General features: G+C 43.9%; 1 protein-coding gene, 1 long non-coding RNA gene and 1 other non-coding gene across 6 annotated transcripts in view; 2 read left to right on the forward strand and 1 right to left on the reverse strand.

Annotated features, from left to right (window-relative positions):
• The window catches only part of LOC126539503 (probable peptidoglycan muropeptide transporter SLC46), a 217532-nt gene that overhangs the window by 116763 nt on the left and 75000 nt on the right, over positions 1-25769 (forward strand). The window lies entirely within an intron of this gene.
• On the reverse strand, positions 1705-24105 carry LOC140214243 (uncharacterized). 4 transcript variants are annotated; one of them, XR_011891199.1, is made up of 5 exons: positions 23947-24105; positions 23161-23429; positions 19589-19833; positions 15606-15766; positions 1705-2125 (listed from the first exon to the last, which is right to left on the reverse strand). It is a non-coding gene; the product is annotated as an uncharacterized lncRNA (long non-coding RNA). The 4 variants fall into 4 exon arrangements; XR_011891201.1 differs by lacking the exon at positions 1705-2125 and adding an exon at positions 8326-8414; XR_011891200.1 differs by lacking the exon at positions 1705-2125 and having other exon boundaries at positions 9455-15766; positions 23947-24100.
• Positions 20910-20982, forward strand: TRNAS-CGA (transfer RNA serine (anticodon CGA)). Its single transcript has one exon. It is a non-coding gene; the product is annotated as a tRNA-Ser (tRNA).

Below are 25769 nucleotides of genomic sequence, written 5' to 3' on the forward strand. Positions count from 1 at the left end.
TTCAGTAGTGCGACGGACGAAGAAGAAAACTGGCATTGACTACCACGCACACACACCCACAGTGGGTGTGCGCCATCGCATAAGGAGTACCATACCATACCATACTACCACGCTGGCGGTTGTATTAAAGTATGGCGCCTGTTCAAGCTGGCAGTGTAAGTGCAACACAGTAGAAACGTTCCTGATCTTCTCGATCAGCGACACCATGGGTCCTCACGGAATTTCACAGAGAACCGAGATGCCGCCGAACGCGTCAAGTTGAAGTCAGTTTGACACGGTACTGCGGTTTGAAGTCAGCTGCCACCACGGCTGTTAAACTTGCTTTAAAATATGTTCGGCAACGTTCGCCTGTAATATTCCATCACAGATATCTACGTATAAAGAGAAACAGCAGCACTGACTACTATAAAAATATTGCGGCAATGCCCCTTTGTGCAATGAACTGTTCTTCCTTCATTAATTCCTTCCAGTGATCAATGCTAAAATTTTTTGTGCCACTGACCTGTCAGGATACCAGAGAATCTCGTCCGAAGCAGCTGCCCAATGTATCAACGGTACATAACTGACCTCTACAGATGAGCAAGTAACTGTATTTTCTTATGACATAATGACTGCAGCACCAAAAGGCTTTAGCGGACGCAACACTTCAGCAGACGGAATAAAGTGCGCGATAGCGTGGTTTTTCAAGGTAAATCAGCCTCACCGAAAGAGGGTTCAAAACTGAAAGTTCAAGAAAAACTGTATCTACTATACCAAATGAGCCCGCCTAAAGAATACACTTTCTGCGGCACGTATTTTCCTGGTTGCGCGCAGGCTGCTAAGCACGACGGCACAATCATCTGGGTCACGTGTTTACGACAACGAGCATAAACACCAAGGGTTCTTCTTCGTGCCCTCTGGCCCTTTTGTAAGCAACAACACCAACGCCTCCATCCTTACTCGATGAATAGCCTGCCCGGTTTGTTTTCTATCCTGCGTGCCATGCTCACGACCGGATCAGCGTTTCCTTTTGTAATGCGTACCACAGAAAACTGTGCATTGCTGTGGAAATTGGAGTCGGCCTGAACTATAGCATAATTCGCAGTTCTGTTCGCTTGTCGTTGTGGCCCACCGTCGGGCTGCGCTTTCGTCGTCGAAAAGTTCTCGCACCTGACTGACCGTGATAAAACTTGATGAATTTAACATACGAACATTCGTGGGCTGCTAAGGTTTTACAAATAGCGGTCCACACACTTGTCCCTCTTTTGTTTGTGAGGAGAATGTCTTCCTTTGCAAGTTATCTATTACCTTTCCGTGTCGGGTATGTGTTGCAAATTTAAGTGTGTGCAGTGTCTGCAGTGCAGGCAGCAAATTCACAATCTTGTTGGCACGTAACAATACCTTGTGGCCCCCTGACAAACGAACAGACCAATCGCAGAAGGCCGCGGTACTACAGCGATGGCGTCAGTGAAGTAATTACAAAGTGTCTTTTATATACGTACGAGAAGCTTTGTAGAAACAGCTCTTAAACTGCCTGAGCTGGAGCTGTACTGCACAGTTATTGCGAAACAGAGTATACAATGGCTTCGCCGCGCCGCGGCCGCGCTAACATAAAGGACCCTGGAACGAACAACGACGCCGACTTGGAAGAAAGCTGTCTCATAACACCACCGAATTCAAAGACGCGCGCTACTGGAATCGCTGAGAGCTGAATGAGTTTTGCTTTATTTCTATACGCACCATGCCAGTTCCCTCTAGTGGCCGCTTGCGAAAAAGAGAATACATGAATTCGTACGCAGTGTTGTAACTATGTTATGTTTACAAGCAAACTGATAAGCATGTCAGCCACAGAGGAAGAGGCGAGAAAAAGGAAAGTGGACACGCCCGCAGCGTTTTGGTATCATCAGTCTCGTTGATGATGAACTGGCGCACAAGCGGTTGTTCTTCTCCTGTGTTCTTGGGTGGCTCTTCATTGTAGAAGTGCATGGAAGTCTACAAGGGCGCCCGAATTTCAGTTTGAGCAACTTTTACTGCAGCTTTTACGGAAGAATGTAGGTGGTGCATTATCAATGTTTGTAAGAAATATTGGGAGATGTTGTTAAAACCATGACCTGAAGTAATCCTTCCAGATGGCGGCGTGCGTTCCCTGTAGAAATAAACAGAAATCGGAATGAAATATTTTAGTATGCAAAAAAAAAAAAAAAGTCAGGGCAATATGATTTGACGATACAATATGCTGGGGAAACCAGACAAAACATTAATGTTCAGCGTCCATTTTCCCGTATTGCTTTTAGATAATTGATTATGCAATTCTGTGCTCGGGAACTAGACAGAGGCACGTTTATTACACGTAATAAAAACGGCTTTTTAGGATTACCTAGCGGATGCCCTTTATACCGGTCGCGGTAAACCGAAAGATAGCTAACAGAATGCGTTGCTGACGAATAGCACGAACCCAGCCTAACCATATTTACAGCGAGGGATACACTAGTGTGTGTATGTGTGTTTTTAATATATGCATAATATAGAACAGTATTTTGGGACTGAACACGCAAAAGATATCAAACACGGAATGCAGTGCAATGACTACAGAATAACTGTCACGCGTAACATCAAGAAGCATCTAAAATAAAACCAGACCATTTAAAAAAAAAGACCTATAAAGCGGCAGATAGCATAACATTTCATCAAGAGCACAGAGCACCGCGTAATACAAAGATTGAAAGCGAAGGTACTTCCGTGTGTTTTTCTGTCGGAATAGCACTGAGACAGCTCCAGACCGGATCGCTACCGAGCCCGAAACTGATGAATCGCATGTACCCCGAGACATATCCGACAGATATGTGCAGAGTCTGCCGGAGGGAGACCGCAGACTACACGCACATCTTGTGGGACTGCATTAAATATCCAGAAGATGCTAAATCAAGAACACTCCCACCGCGGCTCGAGGCAGCCGCAAAGAGCTACGACCGAGACGATCAGCTCTGGGCCGTCCAGCAGGTCCTCGAGGCGCTCGAAAGGCACGGACCCAGCGAGCCGGCAACGGCGAGCGGAGACCCGCGCCGAGTAACGGCAACTTCGAGGATGACGTAGGCTCTCGTCGGGGCGCGCGAGCGCCCAACTGCAGGCATAAATAAAGTTTCTCCTATCCTATCCTATGTCGGAATAGCGGGTGCTCAATTCATGAAAACTAGCCTCGTGGTAACATGTCAACCTTACGACAGTAATTGTTGCCACTGCCACAGAGTTTTGGCAATAGGACGTCAGACTCCACTGCAGAATTTTCTACTGCAACCAGGACAGCACGTACCGAAATGCAAATAAAAAAAAATATTTGTCAATAAGACACAAAAAAATTAGGTTGTGATTGTATGGTATAGTGGTTATATTAGCAAAATGTATTCCTGAGTTGGGCTTGTAATCCGTGGCCAGAAGGCTTCTTGTTGCTGATCTATTTGTTTTTCTATATACGCTCTCTTCAACTTTTTACGCAAGACACAGGATAGAACATTTAGTTGCAAGTTGGTCTCTCAAAACGCGAGCAACGTGAGCGTGAAAAACTCGAATAGACGCGCCTGGCGGAACTTTCCACAAACTGACATGTTTATTAGGAACCGACACGGGCGGCCGTCATCTACGCACTTCCGCCGTCGTGAGCTCCTGAAACACGCAAGATGGCTGAATACACATGGCACTGCAAATGGGCAGATACACTCTCCGCGTCAAGTATGGTTACCACAGGGACGTGATGAGTAGATTCCTCATTTCGTAAGCACATTTTCGCTTGCGGCAGCAGTATCGCTGCTGGGAGGGGAAACATATTTCTTCCGTTCTCTTAGCCCGAGTGCGGACGTTATGTGATGACGAAGACGTTACTTCCAAGCTTCTCTGAAGTTCTTCCGGCGCATCGCTCTTAATTCAATCCTGGCACGGCGCGCATACTTCGCTGAAAAAGCAGCTGGAAAGAGTACTTCAAGCGACAAAAGGAGGAAAGCTTTTGAAATCACCTCTTAACAACCCTATGCGGAGAACGTAGGCGTGCGGAATGACGCAGGCGTGCGGATTGACGTGAAAAAGAAAGTGAGTTGTTTCCTTTTTTCTGTCTGTCTGTCTGTCTGTCTGTCTGTCTGTCTGTCTGTCTGTCTGTCTGTCTGTCTGTCTGTCTGTCTGTCTGTCTGTCTGTTCTGTCTGTCTGTCTGTCTGTCTGTCTGTCTGTCTGTCTGTCTGTCTGTCTGTCTGTCTGTCTGTCTGTCTGTTCTGTCTGTTCTGTTCTGTCTGTCTGTCTGTCTGTCTGTCTGTCTGTCTGTCTGTCTGTCTGTCTGTCTGTCTGTCTGTCTGTCTGTCTGTCTGCCTGTCTGTCTGTCCGTCCGTCCGTCCGTCCGTCCGTCCACGGAAGCTTTATATTTCATTTGCTTAGAAGTGAGAAAACACTCGGTATTCGATTTGATATTCGCAGGTCGTTTTATCTTGGATACTCTTATTCGATTCGATTCGAAGATATGGCTTTTCGAACACCGCCAGTTTCAAGGTAAAAAATAAAGTCGACAGTGTTGATATTAGAGAACCTTTTGTCGCACAATTGAGTTGACTGTCGCAAGCGAACCCCAACTGGAGGTCACAGGTAACGGCCTTCGAACTGCAATGAACGTAAGCATGCTACCACGGGTGACAAAACGAGTCAATCGTTTGATTGCACTGAGCATTTTGACATCCACAAAGCAACCGTGCAGTAGAAATGGTGGCTCTAAAATTAGGTTTTCTTAAGTCTGCGCACTGATCCCTACAGGTCTGATGTCCACCACAGGCTTGGAAGACATATTTTATTTGATTTAATTTCGTTCCCAGCATCAAGCTTTTTCTCAACAAATTACAAGAAAGGTACCAGAGCTAAAAGTGCATGGCACCCGACGGTGGCTACTCTACCTGAATTGTAAACAATTATCCGTCACATGACGTGAATTAGCACGAAGCTCACAGCACAGCACATACAACGGCACAAATTGTTAAACACTTGGCGGAGGGTTGGAAGTCTTACCTGCGCAGTGTGGTGGGTAAGGACTGTCTGTTGCTCTGGCAGTATACGTTAAGATTGTTCTCGTACACCCGTCCTAGTGCGCAGACATTATCTGACTCGCCAACATTGTCAGAGATAGTATCGCGGAATGATATTGTACTTCAATCTGCGATGTCATGGGCAATTACCATAGTTTTGTTTGTTTTGTCGCTGCACAGTTACCGTATACGGACACGCAGAGCCAGTGAAGTTCAAGAGAATCCAGCAAACGTGCTTACGCATTTCGCGTGCAAAGTCCAAAGGCGCATTATATGCTACGGTGACACGTACCAGTGGCATTTTACATTTTACACAAAGGCTCGGCAATAGACAAGGGCAATATTTCATTCCCATGAGTTCGCTGATTCAAGAATGCTTTTATGCTTAATGACTTGAATTGCAGGCAGAGCTAAATCTTTCGTAAGTGAGCCTTCGGTGGTCGTAAAAAACTCACGCCCTTGGCTCCTGACAGGCTGCGAACTCTCCACGCAGAGCGCACGGGTGGTGCTAAAATGTTCATTGACTTGTTTTTCTTTCTTTTCTTTAGTGTAGCATTTAGTCGATTGCCTTTCAAATTTGTGGCCTCTATATTAGTGTAGTAATTTTTTTAAGATGAAAAGATGACACGCTTTTGCGTCGCCTCTCAATGTGCATATTTTCTTTCTTTATATTCCCAATCGTCTTTTATTTCTTTTATTTTTCGAGAACTTGACGACACTGACGGTATATAAAAAGAACGAGAAGGACATCGCTAGCTAAATATAGGGCACGTTCTTATCTGCGAACACGCGGCTGGTAGGGAGGCGTCGGCGCTGTCGAGTCGATGGGCGTCGTTAAAAAGGACCATTTTCACGAATGAACAGCGCCGGATTCATGCATTCAGTAGTGCAGATTTTCTTTTTCTTTGTCTTTTTCACTATCTTATAATTTCGGGGTTGGGAAGCCACTCGTATACTTCAGGCGAAGAACAACAATATTATAGCAGGCAAGCGCTACTTCTTGCTGTTCTAGCGCGAAAATTCTATCCAAGCACAATTAAAGTATAAAAGCGCTTTTTCCTTTTTCTATTCCTTTTTTGGGCGACAGGGGGGGGGGGGAGGTGAGGGGGTCAGCGAAAAAAGACGCTGAGAATATAACAACAAAGAGCAAGCGCAAGTGAAAACCTCCTGCTATTTCATCTCTAAGACACGCGAATGAAAAGCACAAAACGGCGAAGCAGACGACGAACAGAAGTGTGCAAATGCGCTGTCCTTGATTTTCAATGACGACGAGCAATGGCGTCAGACTCCACTCTCCTTGTTTGTTTGTTTGTTTGTTTGTTTGTTTGTTTGTTTGTTTGTTTGTTTACGCCAAAACTTTCGCTTGTACTGAAGCTCGTCAAAAGGCGAGGGAAATCACGAGAAGTGTTCCCACGCTTGCGCGTTGGGTCGCTTTCGCGTCTGACTCCTTCTGGCAACCGATGCAGTGCAGTGGTGCGTCCCTTTGCCATTTCTGGAAGTCAGCCACGCATCGTCGGCCTGAGTCCCGGCGGAGACGTGGTGATCTTCACTCATGACCTTTCGGTACCGATCGCTCGCCATGTCGTAAACATGCGCTGCAGTGTTGTGCACGGGAGGCGAGTGAAGAATTTGTGTGGCGCCGGGAGGTTTGCGAGAAATTATAGCGTGGCACCCTCCCGAACAGCGAAGAATTTCAAATGCCTATATTCTTTATGGTAAGGGCTTCGCGTTTAACTGGAGCGTTTCTTACTACTCGGCAATATGTTTAAGGCAGCGCTTCACTTTATTCGGCTTTCAATTTCACCGAAATTCGGCGGGTACTTTTCGGCAGGTAACCTTAGGGCACCAGTTTTTGTCATAAAATTTTGTACGTGTCTTTGCAAAGCTCATGTTCGGCATGTACGGGTGGGGGGAGGAAGGGCGTTGAATTTGTGCGTGAGCGTGTGTGTGCGTGCATGTGTCATGCAGAGTACCAAACCAAACGCACTACAATATTGTATCTTTTCGTGAAACAATTAAAAGCAAGTTACATGGAGGGTTTTTCGAGAAGATAATTTTATTAGAAACTGGAATTCTATTCGCACTTTCAGCCATTATCAGTCGTATGAATGCCATGTCCTTGCGACATATATTAGTTAAAATAGGAGCAAGAGAAGGCAGAAAGGGATCTCAGCAACATGCTGTAGACACTCATGCTTTCTCCTTGGCACAAACTGTCACCCTGGGAAAAAGCAGTACCCAACAAAAGCTCAACAAAAGCTGTATACCCAGAGCACCTCAACACCTCTACTCTGTCCTCCAAAAGTTTTATAGTTGTTGTCAGGCGTCTCGTGCTGCTGTTCCATTTCTTCTCTTACCACATCCTTGAACTTGAAAGTTGTAGTGGATCCCAGTAGATGCACAGTCAGCGTGCTTTTGCGTGATCATGCATGGATTAAAGTCATGACTCATCCCTATCACACCGCGCCGCGTCTGGCGATGGTACCTCAGTTTTTCTTATTTAGTTTCCATTCAACAGTATCGTTAGACATTTTCGAATTCAGCAGTCGATGCGGTGATTTATAGCTCCAAATTGCGATTCTATTCAAGTGCCCAGAGTATAAGTTCGCCACAGAATTTGTATTTTTAATTACCCCTTTCACTTACTCTGCGTTTTAAAGTTTACATGCGTGGTGACAGCGCGAGCCTGTGATCTCTTGCATGCGCAGATGAGCTCTAACTACTGATTCGCGGTAGAAAATATTACCCAGCAGTGACAGAAAACAAAAAAAATATTTCATAGTACGCGTTCAAAACCCCCAAACAAAAAGAGATTCAATTTCAACATCAACTTCAACTTTCTAATTCTTGTAGTATACACTAGAAACGTCCTCCTGGGTTAAAAGCTGCCGTAAGCAGCTTGACTGGATCCAGGAGGCGCTGTTGTACATGACAGCGTGATAACAGGCAACACTTTGTAGCTTAAACACTAAACAAACTAAAGCAGTTCAACACGTATCAAAGTTAAACAAAATCAATTTTAACATTTTTCATATGTAAGCCTCTTGACCAGATAACTGTCATGCAATACGGAAACAGACAGCCTTCAAGCATATCTGATGAGGTTAAGAAAAAAATCAAAGGTGATCATACAATTGGAATTGTTATACATGAATATATGTGTTTACAAGTGAACAATACTCCGATTCCCTGGGAGACAAATTAGTAGTGTGAACATAATTATTACGGAAATTGTGCTTAATGTATTGTAATTTATATTCAGCGCGAAAGCATGGTACATACCAAGGATCAGGGCTTCTTAGATATACTGGTATCTTGTGGAGCTGCAGGGTCGCTATGGATGTAAGTCAATTTGTTAACTCTTCCTTTGCAAAATAAGATATCTGTAAAACACAGTAATCATAGTATCGATCTACCCATATGACTTGGTACTTCTGCGAAAAAGCGTTTCTCTTCGATCGGGTATCTGTATTGTCAATGTGCCGGAGTATCGCCTTTTGTGATGTAATTATTTTATTCATGTTCATTTGTGTTGCGGTCCCCCATATTAAACTATAATAATTAAATTGGGAGGTAGACAATGAATGATGAATTTGTAGCTTGGTTTTTGCCGACATGAGAGCTCTACAGCTAGCCAGCCCCCCGGCTACTGTAGAAAATTTATTGCGAAGTTGATTAAAACGAGTATCCCAATTTAAATGACATGAAAATGTTATACCAAGTATTTTATGTTCGTTAACTAGCTCAATATTTTTATCTGAGTAGGTTACTGAGTCTTCCAGTTCAAAAGTTTAATTTCTTTCGCTAAAAATAAGAGCTTTCGCCTTAGCAGGATTAATTCTGATCCCATTTGACTGTGACCGCTCAGGCAGTTTACGTAGCAATGCATTACACCTAATAATTAGTTCGTTTTCATCCTTTCCAATAAAGAGTAAAGTGCTATCATCTTCATATACAAATAAATTAACTGTAGCATCAATATTTAGTAAGTCATTAACATGGAAGGTAAATAACAGTGGGCCTAAACACTCGCTTGTGGCAGCCCGTTTTTAATTGACAAGAAAGAACATTTGACGTTAAAGTTGAAGTTGAACTTTATTTCACCACCAACAGTACAGTGTGTTTTACATAGAACGTGTTGTGGAGTGTAAAGTGGGAAAAAAGCGGCGCTGATGCAGCTTGACTAGCCCCACCTCCCATCCGTACAAGGCGGCAGAACGACCGCACAGCAAACTTCATAGTCTTAACGTATGACAAAAAAAGAAACAAAATCAATAAATAAGACTTGTACGATAATTGTCAAGTAGACATAATTATATGCGCCCTTGGGTACCGAAAAAGACATCAATCATTCACGCACAATAAACCAAAACCAATAACAAAAAAATTATTGCAAGGTAACATAACAGTAAGACATACTGTAAACAGAAAAGAGTGCTTTATTTCGACAGAATTTTTCTAGGTTTGAAGCGGATTATGTGAACATGTTGAATAGTTTTTTTCCTGAAAGGACATGCAAGTGATTTTCTGTAAGCTTGAACGTATTGAGTACGGGTGGAATGGTGAATTTTAACATTTGGAGACCGTAATTCGTTCGTGTTCGGGGAATGTGCCAGTGTTCAGAATTTCTGATGGGACGCAATGAAATGTTCGGCCGTAAATGCGCTAAACCTCTTAAGTTAAGGCTATTTCTGCGAATTGCAGACCTCAACGACAACAACAATTGGTGTTCATAGGCAACACTGAATTTTAAAACCTTAAACTTCATAAATAAATGAGATGTATGATCTCTATAGCCTAAATCTGCAACAGCCCGTAAAGCACACTTCTGAAGTGTATAAAACTTTTTCTTTGATGTTTGAGTTCCAGATGCCCATACCAACTGGCAGTAGCGTAGGTGGGAACTAAAAAGCGCATTAAAAATATGAAGTTTCTGGGGAACCGGCAGAAACGACTGACACCTCCTTAGCATACCTAGGGCTTTTCTTAGTTTAATACATAATTCATCAATGTGAGAATCCCACAGCATATGTTGATGAAAGATAACACCTAATGTTTTGACAGCCTCTGAAAGTTCAATTTCAAAATTATTTAGTAGCAGTTTATGCGAGTACTTGCAAGCCATTCTTTTCGCGCGGAAAAGAACGGCCTTGGTAATAGAGCTGTTGATTTGTAACGAATTACGACAAGACCATTCGGATAACTTGTGTAAAGTTTCATTAGCTGCTTGAATCAACTCATCTAGGTTTGCTCCTGTAAAAAATAAGCTCGTGTCATCTGCATAGATAATGTATGTTATTGATCGATCTATATTTACAATATCATTAATATAAAGGTTAAATAAAAGAGGACATAATATACTTCCCTGCGGTACACCACGTTTGATTTTTCGGGGCATAGATATTTCCCTATTTATTGACGCACACTGGTACCGATCGCTAAGATAGCTCCTTATTAAGTCAAGTGTAATGCCTCTGATGCCATAATAGGGCAATTTTTCTAACAATGTTTGGTGATCAATCCTATCAAACGCTTTTGTAAAATCTACGAATACGCCTAGTGTGAGCTGTTAATACACACGTTGTCAATACATGCGCATTGATCCCTGTTTTCCAAGTATGATTTTTTCAAGGTAAGTGGATTGCCGCGAACTACATACATTGCAAGCTTAGATATAAGAATAATATGATTGAGGCAATGGAACGCCTTGCTAAAGCCAATGAAAAGCACAAGGGCAAAATTCCCACCGTCTATAGCTAGCACAGCACTTTCTTTCAGGTTAAAAGTGCTGTCTCGGTAGATGTTTCCTTTCTAAAGCCAAATTAATAATTTGTTATAACGTCATGTTTGTCTAGAAATTTTGCTGGCGTGTAGAAAAAAAATTTTTGTGCTTTGGAAGGAAGGAAGGAAAAAGTGGAGAAGGAAAGGCAGGGAGGTTAACCAGTTTAGCTTAACCGGTTTGCTACCCTACACATGGGAGCGAGATGGGGGGATGAAAGATCGGGAGAAGTGATAGAGAGAGCACATAGCACGGCACACACGTCGTTGGTTACAGTCTGTCACTCTTGCGCGGTACGTGACATCACTGTCACAGCCGCTTGTCCAAGCCCGTCTCCTTCATAAACCGAAGTAGACCCTTCATCGCCTTCACCTGCGATGTCTTCTGTCGGCGGCATGTGAAAATCGTGTCGAGAGACAATGGTCTAGTGTCAAGGTGCGCTAGAACGGACGCCAGGGACTGTCTCTGAACATTATATTCAGGACAGTCGCACAGAATGGGTTCCAGCGTCTCCTCGCAGAGACAGGCATTGTAGATAGCGTTATCGGCCATTCCAATGCGAAATGAGTAAGATTTCGTCAATTGTGCTTTGGAAAAAATTGGTTGTACAGATAGTGGCCGATAATTGGAGGCTGTATTTACATCACCGTGTTTGAACAACACCAATATTCCAGCTCGTTTCATGCTATTTGGAAAAGTTGCCGACACTATTGCTAAGCTGAATATCTGAACCAATGCACGAGTGTAGTGCGAGTGTTCTAAACGTATTTTATTGGCTTGATTTGTAAATTATCGATGTCTAATGCTTTGCTGTTGTCTAAATTTATAATTGTTGTAAATACCTCGTGTTCATTAGCTGGTTCCATAAATATAGTTTTTGAAATACTATTACTCAGTGGATAAGCAACTCGGGGTTCATGGCTGTGCACTGTGCTTGAGTTCACAAATTGAGTATTAACGTCTTCTGACTGCGCTTTACCGCTAAGTTAACAATTACTATCAGTTATCGATTTGGGTATTTTACTTTCAGTTTCCCGACCTAAGACGCTATTTCTTACTTTTAAAACCGCATCCGGACGCTTCTTGTCAATTTCAGAAAATACGTTGATCGTAATCTATTTTCGCTTGCCTTATCATTTTATTCAATCCATTTCTTTGTGTCTTAAATTCCTGAAGTTTAATTTCTGATCTATAATGCAGGAACGTATCATAAAGGCGGTTTTCACTTTTTATCAGCTTGACGAGCATGCTCGTGATCCACCGCTTTCGTATCTTTTTTGAACGTCCGACCTGTCTGATTGGAAAATATGCAGTGTAAATGCGCGCAAAGGCTTCAAGAAGCTCCTTATATGCTTCGTTTACGTTCTTTTTTCTTAACACAAAGTTACAGTCGTGCGTGATTACAGCTGTACTAAATAAATTCAGTGTGTCATTATAAATGTGTTGATAAGTAAGTAATTTATAGGTTGTTTTATATGGGTACTAATTGAACACAATGCAAAAACTGGACAGTTATCACAACTATCATAGGAAATTGTACTGGTACTACACCCTGGCGTTTCTATATTTGTGATGAATAGGCCCAGGGTAGATGAAGTGGAAGGAGTAACCCAGGCTGGTGTAGTAATCAAATTAGTAAAGCCAGATGGAAGTAGTAGACTGTTTATGTCATGTACATACTTATTCTCCTCCAGAATATCTGTTAAAATCACCTCCACAGACAAAATGAACATTTTAGACTAAGCCGAATTCAAAAAGCTTACCAGAACAACCTAACAAATTCTCCATACTGCCGTTCAGTGTCCAGTACGGCCGTTCAGCGTCCAGCTCCATACAGCCTTTCAGTGTCCTTGACAGTTAGCATCTCGTAGTCGTGACTTATAAATGAAAAAATCTGGTACCATTTCGTGATCATAATTATTTTTATCATAAAGAACGAGGCCGCCTCCTCGTATATTCTGACGGTTCATGTAAAATGAGGTATAACCTTCCATTTGAACGACATTGCAGTTGCTTTGAAACCAAGTTTCAAATATCATTATGACGTTAGACTGGAACGAAAATTGATTGAGAAGACAAGTAGAGCTGTCGCCCTTGCCAAGAGCGAAATGAGAATTGATATGCAAAGCAAATATAATTAAAAAGGATAGAAAGTTGGGCTAGTTGCATGGCACGGTAACATATTGTTGGTTTGTGGCGCGAAGTGAAACACACACAGACTAGAAGAAGACAGGACGAGTGCTAACTATCAACTAAACCTTTATTGAAACTATAAACTTATATATAAGTGATTGCAGTCACCGCAGCATACGAACATAACAAGGTCTAAGGACAATCAGTTAAACATAACAAGAGATAGGGAAGCCATAAGAAACCAAACAACAAAAGGCCCTATTTGATGTTAACAAACGTGTTGAGAAGATATTGAAATTCGCTTTCTAACAGAGATATTGATGCTTGGCTAACACATCATTTTCTGTTAGCCAAGCATCAGTAGACAACCTATGTCGAAAGTCTTACTATTACTGAAAGGCTTAAACGTCTGGTACGCCTCCGAGAAATCCGTTGGTTGAAATAACACTGTTTCTAGAATATTTATGTCAAGCACGCAAGAGGAATTGATCGGAGGTGCGCGTTTTAGTGGGAATAACACATAATGTGCGCTGAAGTGCTTCGATAAAGCAGTGCCGTAGAGTGTTTTGCCGTTAATAGTAATTTTGTTTAGGTCATGTTGCCGCGGATGCGTTCTCCGTACGTCATTTATAATCGCCCACCCATGATTAGGTGGGCGTGCACGTTGGAAAACGTGTTCGTAATGTTCTTTTGCCGCCTTCTTTAAATCCTTGGTCAGGCAATTACGGAGCTTCTTAAAAGCCACGAGAATCGATAGATCACGCGTTTGTAGCAAACAACTCTGCTGTTTATTTTTCTGCTTAATCAGACACATCAGGTCAGGGCTAATCCATGCCTTCCGTACTCGTTTCTATGGTCTAAACAATTTCATAGGAAAGCAGGGCTTGTATATTTCACAAAAACTCGTTGTACGTGCGTTCTGCATCTGTTTTTGTTAGCACTGTACTCCAGTCATTATCTCGCACTCTGGATCTAAACAGATCCAATGCCGATTGAGTTATTGTTTGGTGAAATATTCCGGGCACGAGCGCATGCTTGCTAGCAACAGAAGCGTTTAAATCTACCAGGCATATTACATGGATATGGCTGTTACAGTTGTGTCAGCGTTGGTAACAAAGAGATATAGAACAGATGAACTGGTCACTGACAGTGGTGTGTGCGTTGTGACGACATTGCGAACGTCAAGCGTGGTCAGTCTATTTAGTAGTTCCACAACGTTCTGGTTTTCTGGGTAGGTGTTAATTTTAAAGTCTCCACCAAGAATAAATCGGTACTTTTGATAGTAAGCATGCTCAATAAGGCAATCAGTAAAATTTAGAAAATTACCACATTTCCCGCAGGAGGGCGATAACAAACGGTAAAAATGGTCTCATTACAACGTACACTGAGTGCCTCATAATAGGGTGTTATTACGGCGAAATCATTAACGATGGCATAGATGTTCATATTCAGAACATAAATAGCTACTCCCCCACCTCGTGGGTTAGTTCAGTTGAATAAATAGCGAGTTTATCCATCTAGATCAGGCACGCTGTTAAGTGTATTACACCACATCCCAGTTACCATGATTGCTTTGAAATTGAACAAGTCGCTAAGCAGTAGGGTAAAGTAATCACATTAGTTAGCGAGGGAGCGTACATTCAAGTGCAGTACTGTTGCAACGTTTTGATTGGTTTGGTTGCACACCTTTATACTGTTTAGTTGTACATATTCCTTGTAGAACAATTTGGTTAGCAGCGGTTATCATCAGCTTATGTCTAGGCTATCGCCGCAAAGTCACCCTCACGGGAAATAGCAATCCAGCAGGCCTGCTAGCACTACTTTCCGTCCGAGCACTGTCAGCTTCACCGGCCGCTTCTGTCATGTCTATGCATCTATTCGTGATGCGTCACTTCTTAGCCTTCGCCAGAAATGGGTCCCATTTTAGCCGATTTTTGAACTGAACTACAATGTTACTCTGGCCTTCCATCAGTGTTGGCATACGGTGGCAAGTCTCTATATCAGCGCGACATACAGGTTCGCTCATAGTGGCAGAGATCGCACTGCTAAGATACCAGTCGGTCTTGCAGCACGCGTATTCTATAAAATGCATTACACTCCTTCATAATGTATGACCACTTGGCATTATCACCTGCATCATGTTTTAAAAGTTTAAGCTCTTGCGATCGTTCTAGCAGGCCTGTTGGGGTTTCAGCGATGTGTGCTTTTTATCGAGTACGAACGAACAAAACAGTCAATTAGTCGCTTCGAGTAGCGATGAAATCGCTGCTGGCCTAATTAGGAAGATAGAGAAGGAGGCGATTTATGGAAGTTGCGGACATATGTTTTAACTACAACAAAGAAAGAAAGAAAGAAAGAAAGAAAGAAAGAAAGAAAGAAAGGAAGAAAGAAAGAAAGAAAGAAAGAAAGAAGGAAAGTAAGAAAGAAAGAAAGAGAGAAAGGAAGAGGCAGCGAACTTTGAACTTTACACCACGCGTTCAGAGGAGACGGCTATTGAGATTCTTCTATTTAAGATCGCCCCAAGTGCACCATTAGGTTCGTTGCATGTTTGATTAGAAAATGAACATACAAGAAATGTGGTACCAAGGGTAATAAACTGTGTGTCACGCAAGAGAGCCTTCACTTGCCCCAAGACAATGACCTCAGCGGGTGTTTCTCTTACCATATGTGCTGCCTTCTTCTCTTGAATATTGTATAATTTCCTTTATTTTGTGCTCTCACTTGGCTTCTTCATAATACACACGTAGTGATAGCCTGAATGCATTAATTTCTGTTGAGCCCAAGGACGGACATAATGGGAGATTCAAGAATGTGCCACTGCTACTGCAATTGTAAAAAAAAGAAATAATAACAGGGATCGCACGCACCATCACATGTTTAAGCTATTCTCATTTTTATTTTTTACCAGCTGCCACGGTTCAATTAATGGGAAACATGGGAAATGCGGGAATCATTTTTGAATACGGGAGCGCCATAAAATAAACGAACACAGTTCCCACCGTCGTTGCGCTGCAGTGTTCCACAATGGCCTGTCAGAAACAGAAAGGCTTACACGGTAATGGATTGTAAGTGGAATGAAAAGATGCGCTTTTGTATTGCTGCTCGCTTATTTTGTTTCGCCTCTCGTAATTTTTTTTTGCTTACACGTACGGAGCTGTCGTGTGATACAACGTGAGCAGTCTGCATATTGATGTCGGTTTTCATAGGAGTTCCTAACATCATTTACGCCAGAATTACTGCCGACTCTCTAAGTATACGATTTCGTGCTTAGACTGTGCCGATCCTGACATCTCGACAGGTGCGTGAGTCACGGGAAACCTCGTACTCTTCCATTTGTGAAAGTGACGCTTCTATGCTTTTTTTTACGATTTCGTGCACACTGTGACGTGATCGCGCACGCTGCGCACATCTCCAGCTTGCTACTCCTAGATACTTCCAGAGGGGAGGAAGTCAGCCTGTAATGCTATTAAGAAATGCGTGACCGATTATAGGGAACGAACCTCTGTTGGCCATCAGAGCACCCCAGTACTCCGACCATTAGGCCTCTATTACATGCATGCGTCTGTCATGCCGAAGTTACTTTTTTCGACAAGAGGATTTGTTGTTTATCCAACGTGTGGTCCGGACGCTACGTATACGACTTTCTTGCATACTTTTCTCACGGCAACTGGTGCTCTGAGACGTTGTGTTAGACTGCATGCCTTCAGGATAGGCCCGCATTTATCGTCAGACGAATGCCTACAAAGCGTGTGAGGCCTGCGTGGGCTATCGCGCTAAGATATTTTGCATAATGCCACCGCCGTGCGGCCTCTTCCGAGCAGGATCGAGCCCGACGGGGATCCAATTTACCAATGGTCACTGGCGCCTCTGCGCAAACTGCGGAAGGGAGGCAATCGCTGTCGGTAAACTCGATCTAGCGAGTGGTTGATAGCAATCGAAAGCGATCGAGCAGTGCGATCGGGGTATTACGTTTACTTTCTACCAAAGAAAGACGAATTTCTGGGGATTTACGGGCCAAAACCACGATATACGACGATGAGGCACGCCGTAGTGGGAGTCTTTGGATTAATTTTGGCCACCTGTGTTTCTTTCACGTGCACCCAATGCGTGGTACACGGGCTTTTTTAAAGTTCACTCTATACTAAGGGATGTTTATTGGCATAAAAATAACAAAAGTACAAGTTACTGTAAGATTCACAACCATACAGTTAATGGTAATCGTGGTTTCACTAGCGAAAGTACTAGTGGAGTGTTCAGAGAAATTTTTTTGCAATATGTACAAAATATAACGATAGCAAAGACACGTACGTTATCCTGGTTTCAAAGTGAAACCTGAAAGCCTACGTGCATATTATAGGAAATCCTGATCTCACTGCTCAGCCAAAGGTAATATTTTCGCTTTAATAAAACTAGCGTCTACTATCTCATTACTCGAGCATTTACGTGTGCCAACTAAAGTTGATAAATTGGGAGCGCACTCCAGATGGTTCAGCCCTCTTTCAGCGGTTAGGAGCAGCTGCACTGAGTTTTCGTGGGTGGATCTTTCTTTCAATTCCTGGGTTGGCTAACCATGGTGAAAGAATCAGTGTTGATAGAGCATAATTAATAGGCATTCCAATGTAGGCCTCTTTCATTCCCGCCACAACTGCTGCGCAAGGTTCTTCTACAACTTTTCTATAGCTACCCACCTAAATTACAAAACATTTCTTCCGTAATAAGAAGCCATTAAACAACTTTTCATAGTCAGCACTAAACCTTACTTTAAACTCTTGAGTACTGGGAAGTGACATGGTTTTAATGCTAAAATAAGTAAGGTACGGGTGAGAAATTCGGCAGAGACACCTAAGGCTGTTTACGTGTGGGAGTGCGAAAACGTTATAGAGCCTTTGGTGAAATTTTTTTTCCCGCGCGTTCCTTGCCCGTGCAAGCTCTCGCCTGCGTCCTAGCTGCGCCTCGGTAGGGCCAAATCGAAACGCGCCAAGCGTCTCAACGCGCTCCCTTGCCAACGAGGAGTTCATAAAGGCTCAACCAGACGTACGCGTTCCAATGCGTCCGCACACGCCGCGCTGACTCGACGTCGCGTGGCGCCCGACGGAGGAAGAGGGCGCGCACCCAAACGATGCACGAGTTGCCGCGCGTAGCCGCGCGTCTCGTCGCGGCGGCGCAGTGTTGCTAGCTTGCCATGGTCAAGGCAGTCTAGCCTTCGCTTAACGGCCACGTTAAGCAATGTGTTACATATTAGACAGCTTTAGTTTAGCGTTAGCAACTATAGCGTACGCTATACGCTATAATTTAGCGTACGCTAAGCAGCGCACGTTTTCTACAATTTTAATTGACCGGCGATATCTTCGAATCTCAGAGGCCATATGCCGTTGTTGTGGCTATTTCGCGCCATTAGCGACAGGTGGCGCTGACATCTCGAATGTTTCTTTCGTTAGGCTTCGACTCGTTCGAAACGAGAAGCGATCTCGAAAACACCACGAGGTTATCCATAATACTCTGTGTCGAAGCGGCCTGAGACTAAGCGAAAGCCGTTTACACAGTCATTTGCTACGAACGAAGTGCATTTTAGAAAAGCAACGCCAAATTCAATTCGAAGCGGGCAGCCGGGACCGCCGCCATGTTTCCCGCAAGCTCCGCAAACCCCGCAACAACGCTAGGGTGACCCGGGCTTGCCTGAACGTCGCGCGAAGAGTCGTTCCGGAAGTGACGTTGGCTTGCCGTGGTCATGTGAGGTGTGTCATGCTACTGACGCGAGCGGCAGCTTACGGCGCGGGCGCAAAAATTCTAGCGGTTGTAGGTCTCCACGCCGCCGCGCGCCGACACGCGAAACAGCCTCCGCGCCTGACGCCGTACGCGCCCAGGCGTGGTGCGGCGCGTGCGGGCGCATTGGAACGCGTACGTCTGGTTGAGCCTTAACTCGTAGGACCACTCAGCGGCGCCCAAGGCCACATTAATGCTTTTTGTTGAATACAGTCATTTAATTGGCTCATGACCTGGCGCCTCCTCCTCCCCGTTGGCTTCGCCGTCACGTGCCTAATGACGCACGCACTTTGCTCACCTTTAGTCAACGAGAACCGTGGAGCCTCCGTGGCATCGGGGACGCGTGCTCGCCTCGCACGCTGGAGGCCCGGGTTCAATGCCCACCCAGACCGAAATGTACCGTATTTTATTTTCAAAGTCATTAGTTTGCTTACAGGAACCTTCCTGAGAAATTTGATGTCTGTCCGAGCATATTTTGAGGTTTCTTGCTCTATGCGTCTTCGGCCATTTTTCGGTACCATCTTTCGACTACGCCGCCGACTACGACGGATTTTCGCGTAATGGGGCATATGCATATGAATATGCCTTAGGGTGTAAGGGTAAGTCGAAGAGTATATCGGTGATACCATACGTTCAACATATCGCAAATGCGTGGCATGCTCGTTGCGTTTTCCTTCAGAATAGCAGTCTTTGTCTTTAACTTTGCAGCAGGCACATTTCAGAGTGCAAAGAAGGGGTAAGGCGTGTATAGACACGGACACCAGAGAAGTGGGCAACACGAACGCCGACTATCAACTGAAGGAAGCACTGAGGCGAAAACAAAAGGAAGACACAAAACTCATCTGCGCTTTATGAATTATGCATTGCATTATGAATCCTTACCAACAAACTCAGCTTTCTGTCGTTCTAAGCACATTTCAGTAACGAAATTCATTTTGCTCTACAGTGGAATCGAATACATCGGAGCTGGACATGTTGGTATTCGCTTAGCTCTCGTACAAGATGTCCCGCAGCAGCTTAGTGTCACGGTCGATATTCGCACTGTCTCGTGCTTATACGACAGTAGTGGTCTCGTGGACAGACGACTGCTGCATCAGTTCTGAAGGCGCCACACTTCTCACCATGTCCTAGAAGGGCAAGAACAAAAACTTTTGTTGTGTAGTATGTCCGTTTCACAACTCATCTAAAGGAATTGTAGAAGCCGCAACATTTGAAAAAAATTCACGCACGAATTACGTTTTAATTACGGTAATAAACACGCCACTCGGCATGATTCTGCGGTGTGACAACGAATGTATCGTCCGTTGACGAAAGCCTGTAGGTGGCCATTAATATCCTGCGCCAGAAGCACGGGATACTAAACGACAATCTATAGCAGAATCCGTGGCACAGCCACAGCGAGTGCTGAATATCCAGAGAGATTTCTTGCCCAGCAACTGTAGAGAATGTTTTCAGGATGCATCGCAGGTTTTATCGGGCTTATACCCGATTTCGTAGCAAGCTTTCGGTATATATACTTACTTCTCGAAACTGGCGCAACGCGAGGGGCTTCCAGCAAGTGATCATAATTTGAGCTCTAGAACTGCACTGAATTCTGCGTTTGCAGCATGCGCTACAAAGAGAATAATCGCAAAGGTAATTACGGAAATGTGCTGATTAATAATTAACGAGAATAAAAGGGTCAACCGAGGGGCCCCATTTTTATTTGTCATATCATAAGAAGCCAACAAACACTGACACCAAGGACAACATAGGGGAAATCACTTGCGCTGCGAAGGTTATGGGTTCGGTTCCCACCTGCTGCAAGTTTTTTCACCCACTTTAATTTCCATTAATTTATAGTTTCTTCATTTCATTTATTAAGCGCAAGTAATGTTGTCTTTGGTGTCAATGCTTGTTGGCTTATATATATCATAAGAATTCTTATGATATGACTAACAAAAATGGGCCCCCTCAGTTAACCCCTTTCCTCTCGTTTATTAAAAACAAGGGTCTCGAATCCGGCAACATTGATGCCTTCAGGTAGCATGTGTGGGTTTATTGAGCATTTGCCTGCGCCCAAAAAGATTACGTTCTCGTGACGCCTACGGCAAAAAGCACGTTCCACGTCCACCGCCAAGGTCTGTGAGTGGTGGCGCTGGCTACCACTCCCAGGGTTCTACTAGGACACATAAATACCCAAGAAAGTGGGCGGGAAAAGAGCGCCGCGGTAGCTCAATTGGTAGAGCATCGCACGCGAAATGCGAAGGTTGTGGGTTCGGTTCCCACCTGCGGCAAGTTGTTTTTTTCATCCACTTTAATTTCCAATAATTGATAGTTTCTTTATTTCATTTATTAAGCACAAGTAATTTCCCCTATGTTGTCCTTGGTGTCAGTGTTTGTTGGCTTCTTATGATCAGTATAATAATTGTACTTCCAATTATTGCGCGATGGCATCTATTAGCCCTGGCGCGAGATTTGTTCAGGAACAATTATAATTTTTCTTACAAATTACTATTATTTATGTAAAGCAGTCGCTGAAGTAAGTAACACGTGGTATAATTTCTATGGAGATGTTGTCGTGCATACAGAAATGTCGTGGTGGTGCTAACTGCGTCTGGAATCGGTAGCCGAGACCCAGTAGTAACAGTGACTACCTTGTTTAGACGGTTATGTTACCAACTCTATCTTACCAGCTGCCGTTATACTAAGGTAGCAAAGGGTGTAACACTAGGTAGAAGCTCCTACGACCTTCATTTGAAAGTGTATTTACAAAGTGTGTCCGTCATAAGAACTACTCATAATTGGGGCGACAATTTTCAATATGATGCCCTGTAGTGATTGGTGAGAACGCTTGTTAAGGCCAGTTATGAGAGTTAAGCTTGGCAAGGTAGGCCCTCCTACTGCAGACGCCCGGACTACCTTCCACAATGTTGCAAGGTTTTGATGAAAGAAACTATGAAGTAGAATTTAAGGTCTTGCAGTGGGCTCTATTCAGAAGCCCGGCTCTTACGAAAGTTTTCCATTATGGAGCCCATGCCGTTACGAACGCTAAAGCAAAAGGCGAACGTGACCGTCTGAATACCATATTAATACCCATGGCTTGCCGAGGACAATGGTGAGGACAGAACAGGTGTATGGTGAGCCCGGTGAGGTTCTTTCAGCGTTCACCGGCGATTTCTGCTTTAATAGCGTGCTTGGGGATGGTATTTTAAAGAGACGTGTACGATCGCGCATGATTAATGCGGACATCGCACGCCGTCGCGTTGTCTCCGTTGAAACAATGGAACCTCGCTTATTAAAAACACGAAAAAACTACCCAGATGAGACCTTACTGGACGTGCGTTCAACAATGTGCTCCAAAGATTTTGCCGTCAATTTCTATTTCTTGTTGCTGCGGCTTGGGCCGCTTTGCTGACTCAAGGAACGCGCCACGGCGGTGGTTCGGCCCGGTGGCGTGATTCAGTTGCGTGAGCTTCGATGGCGTGGCGAAGAATACAAGGTCCTTCCTCTAATCTCGCGTATTTCTCTTCATTTCGGTAAGGCTGAGTTAAGCGTCGCGGTGCAGGTGCGTTAAAATATACAAGGTGTGTTAAATTGTAAAACACTCTTCGTTACCGGATCGCCCCTGCCGTCGTAATAGGGACAATTTACGCGTGCGCGATGTCCTTCAAGATATGCTGTGTCTGAACATACTTCATTAATAGGAGCTGTTCTGGTTATTGTGAAAAACCGATGCACTTCCTTTTATGTACAATATGTACGACTGCATTCAGGGAAATAGCCTCTGATTTCGCTGCTGAATTTGCTTTACTCAGTCCTTTTTCTTTTAATGAGCGACATGACATGATCACCAGCGTATCAAGCATTTTAATTGTTTCATGTCGTGTATTACACGAATCTGGGGCTATGAAGGGAACTGTTATTCAGAGGCTCTTGATACGCTAACTTTCGGCTGAATTCGCAAGCGGGGAGGCAGAATTCACTTGGACGTGGCGTTTACTTATTCGCCTAAATGCTGTTCTACATCTCCTTGGTATCTTTTGTACAAATGAAGACTAACAGATTGAAGCATTCTCTATCATGTTTTCTGGTGCCTAAAAATGGAACTGCCTGCTAAAGTTATTGCTGTAGAGTGGCATATACCTCCGATGCAAAAATTTAAAGAAAATGTGCAAGTGCATGTGTCCCTAGTTCCTTGTTACTGTGAGTAATTACTATCTTAATTCATTATGAAACTCGAGCCATAATACTAGATCTCGTGCTCTATTTCCTACGTCAACTTATTTCGATGGGGGGAGGAATTCAAACGTGTCTTGTGCTTTTAATGCCTGTCAAAAGATCTCACGTCGTCTAAATTAACCTGAATACATCCACTGAAGTGTCTGTTATAGACCGCGGTTTGGTCTGGGACGTTGAGCACCGCCTCTAAATTAGAACATAAACGGTGCGCTCCGACTTGACGTCGTACTTACTCCGCGTCCTGCAGAATCTGCAACACAGGTTCATCTCGTCCATGGGACGCAGGAGCCTCTCGCCAGGGGAGCAAGGCCAAACGAAGCACTGGAGACAGGACGTCCACTTTCCCGTTTCCAGGAGCTTGATGTTGTAGTAGGTGTTGTAAGGACCATACACGTCGGGCTCTTTGGAAGCCACTGCAGAACGTCGCGCCGGTCCGACCATGAAAGCGGCAGTGAAAAGGAAGGCGTACGCCGTGGTTGAAGCGCTGTCCATCGTGGCTCTCCTGAAAACATACACATTAAACCTGTTGATCTACCAAGCCTGAAAAAAATATACACGCGCACGCCGCACGTTCGTTAACTCACTAGCTGCGTCATCTCACGCAATTGATTGAGGGGCTCCGACAACGTCACAGTGCATCTTCAACTCAAGGAGATTAAGAGAAACCCATCCCTTTTTTTTTGCATGACTTGGGGCATCTGTGTTTGGATTTCTCTGTCCCTGACAAATTAATTTCGAGGTCGCGTGATCACGATGATGTCCGCGAATATATCTTAGTCTTCGACGCCTTCAAGCTTCATTCTAAATTTTTCTTACACCGTCCTTGCTGGTGACACCTCTTTTAGATGTGCCGCCGTGCCTGGAGAGCTTTTTTTTAACTATATAGCCGGCCTTACACTGAAATATTCTTAAAGTCACAACCTTCGCATTGTGTTTTAGGCCTATATTTAAGTGAATCTACATACGTTGTTGTGCGCACAGTTGCACATAAATAGTTGTGCATACGCATGCAAACTCACCTTGCTTACTCGCCGTTAGAAATATTTCTCAGGCCTATATTTTTTTAGGCCTGGTTTTCATGTCTTCTCAACAAGTATGAAGATCAGCCGGAACGTGCTTTCACTGAGTAGTTTAGCATACGGTAACTGCTGGCTTGCATTTTGTTTTCTTTTGATAGTGGGACTTAAACTACGTATAATCGTTTTATGCTCTTTCCTGCTCTAAAAATGTATGAAAAAGAAAAACGGTTTTGAATCCCGGAACATCTGCTGATGATCTGCTAAGGACAGCTGGCGTTATATGCTCCGCTAAGCCCGGTGTAATTGTTGACACGTCTTCACGCTCGATGAAATCCTCAAAAAGGCGCTTTGCTTGACACGCACACTCGATGTTATTGCGCCGGGTGGAAAAAAAATCGCTCATATGTTAGCTCCTTTCAAAGAAAACGACCGTCTCACGTACCTATTTTGTCACCCAGCCTCCCAAGTTATACGAATTCTCGCGAAATCATTTTGCTGCGGCTGCTACTGTAGTTATTCCTGCTGACGGGATTTGAAAATGTCCTGCTCTTGTTTCTCGCTTCGTTTGTTATTCTCCTGTCACTCTCACCAGCTTTCTGTTATTCAGCAAGTAGGGAGGCGGCGATTACCCGCAAATGCAAGTATATATATATATATATATATATAGTGAGCTGAGAATGGTGCGGCGTTGCCTGCTTACCTTGAGCATTTGAAGACACCGCGAACTAAGTGAAAGAAAGGTGCAGCTGAAAGCCATTTTCGAGATGGCAAAGCCTGTTACAGGCTTCACACTTGCTATTGGTGCACCTGTAATTTGTTCAGAACTCCGCTGTGTGCCGCAGTGTTTAGTCAAAATGTAAGAAACTAAAAGAAAATTATCCATACGCGATAACACTCCCATATGTACATTTGTAAAGCAGTATAGTTAGGCTGGCTGGTCACTATTAATGGACGCATAGTCATAAGAAGTCAACGTCTCCTCATGACTGTACAGATTAAGACGCTAGCAGTAATTCCGCATGCGAAGTACGGACAGTCACACTGAGCAATTTTCACTGGCTCGCACATTACACGCAGCACCGAATTAAGCGGCAACTGTACGTTTGGTGCTCTTTAATATAACACAGCACCGAGTTGACAGCACAATACTACTTCTGTACGTGCTATTGTAAAGCGGAATGATTACCCTGGCTGATCACCATGAACGCATGAGCTACCGCCCTAAAATGTTGGTAATGCCCGTAGCTCACGCCGGAAGCCGTTAGTTGGCAGGACAGCTTTGTCGATAGCTTCGGCTTGATAGCAGCTTCCAGTTGGGTTGGAGCATCGATGTGGGTATGCCGATAGCAGTTCTCAATATTAAAGAGAAAAATCAATGTCATCTTACGCGCTATTTATCTTTCCAATGGTTGTTGTGATTTCACTTCAGTATTTCTTCCGGGAGGTTCTTTTTTTTCATGTGCTGAGTGTCTACCACCATGTCACTGCCCATCACTGAACGAGCATAAAGATGAATCTGAACATGGTGTTATCACTGGAACCCTACAAATATCTTGCACGTATTACCACCCACTATAGAAATAGTCGTACCCGTAGGTGCATTGGCTATCGAAATATCCCTTCTGCAGCTTCAGTGGTTTCCGCAATTTTTGACAATTGGTGTATTAGTTAGCAGAGCAGCCTGAGTACACCCATATCACACCTTCGCATGAGTTCAGGACGCTGAAAGGGCATTGTTTACAACTGATACATTGTAGGGAATGCAAGGGCGTTCTGACGCTTCTACTGTTTAAGTCAGTGAAATGTCGTACGAGTTCTCTTTC

Source organism: Dermacentor andersoni, chromosome 11 (genome assembly GCF_023375885.2).
Source record: "Dermacentor andersoni chromosome 11, qqDerAnde1_hic_scaffold, whole genome shotgun sequence".
NCBI lineage: Eukaryota > Metazoa > Arthropoda > Arachnida > Ixodida > Ixodidae > Dermacentor > Dermacentor andersoni.